Source organism: Arachis ipaensis, chromosome B07 (genome assembly GCF_000816755.2).
Source record: "Arachis ipaensis cultivar K30076 chromosome B07, Araip1.1, whole genome shotgun sequence".
Taxonomy (NCBI): Eukaryota; Viridiplantae; Streptophyta; class Magnoliopsida; order Fabales; family Fabaceae; genus Arachis; species Arachis ipaensis.
The window spans coordinates 18,523,500-18,525,788 of record NC_029791.2 but is presented as its reverse complement, the minus strand read 5'-3'; positions in this window follow the sequence as shown (position 1 = coordinate 18,525,788).

The following is a 2,289-nucleotide window of genomic DNA, read 5'->3' as shown; positions in this document are numbered from 1 at the left end:
ACATCTACAAAGTAGATATATTTCTTAAACTCTTAAGACCTTAACATTTTCTTCTCCACCTAGTGGTGGCACTAGAGCATAGTTGGAGATTCATTGATTCCCAACCTTGAAAATTAAACAACTCAATTTAAGGTATTATATATGGTGATTTGGTGACACAAAATATGCCGTTGTTGATGATCTATAATATAATAGTCAACAAAAACATTTTACTCAAGTTGTTATTATTAACTATAATTATACCACAAGTAAAGGCATTTTACATGCTATTATTTTTATCAGAGATTGAAGCATTTTTGTTGACGTTGGTTGGATTTTAATAATTATTTGTGATTTTTATTTGTTTTAGAAATTAAAAAATTTAATCATTTTATTTTGAAAAAAAAAAAAAAAGCCGCATGAATGGCCAATGGTTAATTTGTAAGTTTTAGTACCCAACATAATCTTTGTACTAACTTATATGAATATGCAAAATTCAAATATCCATTAAGGCATTAACAATGATAATATCAGTATATAAAAGACTTGTCTATGTGAAACTATGAACACTCCTTTTAGATTCCTTGCTTTGGCTTTATTCCGATATACTACTTGTCGTCATATATGTATGAATAAATTAATATTAAAATTTCGTGTCAGCAAAGAGAAGACAGAAAAAATATCTTTTCTGCTTTATGATATTTTAATTGAATTGGCCATTATCAAAGTTTTAACAATGTATGCAGCATGCATGTACAAGATATAAACGTAATAATAATGTTTATACCAAATATGAACAAATTATTATAGAACGCAGCAGTTGGAGTAATTTAGAAGTGAAGCATAGGATTCCTAGAACAATGAGGTGTTTTAATTGAAGAAAATAAATTAACTGGGAATGTGCATGTTGGGCCAAGGACAAGGACTTCTGTCTCTGTGTCTGTCTCTGTGGCTGTGTGGAGCAAATAAGCCACAAGATATACAGGTCACAATTATCATAGTCATCCCACAATGTTTATTTATTAACTTTTGGGTTAATCACAAAAAATAGCCTGAATTATTTAAATGCTTATATATGAATTTTATTATTGATAAAAATGTCTTTAAATAATTTAAAAACGCGATAAAAATATCCAATATTAAATATATATTTTTAAAAAATGTCTTAAAAATTGAATTTTAATGTGATTTTTTGAAAGTATAATTAAAAAAATAAGATATTATTATTCTTAAAATTTGGTATTTTTTTAAGTATATATTTTTTTGTGATTTTTTAAAATTATTATTAATTGTTAACAAAAAACTTACAAAAAAAAATATACCTAACGAAAAATTATCAAATTTTAAAAATAATAATATCTAATTTTTTTATTCATGCTTGTAAAAAATGATATTAAAATTTAATCTCTAATGTATTTTTTAAAAAATACATATTTGATGTTAGATAATCTTGCAAAAAAAACTAACATTAAATATATATTTCTCAAAAAATATACTAGAGATTGATTTTTAATGCGATTTTTTGTAAGCATGCTTAGAAAAATGAGATATTATTATTTTTAAAATTGAGTGATTTTTTGTTAAGTATATATTGTTTTGTGATTTTTTAAAAGTATTATTGGTTGTTAACAAAAAAAATTATAAAAAAAATATATTTAACGAAAAATCACTAAATTTTAAGTATAATAATATTTTATTTTTATAATCATGCTTGCAAAAAAATACATTAAAATTCATTGTCTAAGGTATTTTTTGAAAATACATATATTTATTATTAGATATTTTTGTTATGTTTTTAAATTATTTAAATACATTTTTGTCGATAGTAAAATTCGAGTATATTTTATCAATGTTTAAATAATTCGGAGGCATTTTTGGTGGTTAACTCTTAACTTTTTCTTTTAAAACAAAATTATCTTTTGAGTCTCATTAATGTATTATATTTTAATTCTATGGAGCTTTTAAGGGAGTTGCACCCCGCCTTAGGGGTATTCACGATTTCAGATAAATTGGTTACCCCTTTGAATTTGAATTGAATTAATTAAATTGTTATAGAACCAATAAATAATCGAGTATAATAAGGTCAGATCTAATGATATTTAATTTTATAGGTAAATTCTACTCAATTCTCTTTAAAATAAAAATAAATTATCTTTTATAATAATTAATCATAATTTTCCTTATTCATATATTGGTGTTGGTGGTAATTATGATCAATATTATTATAGTGACAAAAAAATTATAAATAATACCTTTCACATTAAAAAATTGAATGATAATAATTTTGGGTTATAAATTAAACTACTATTA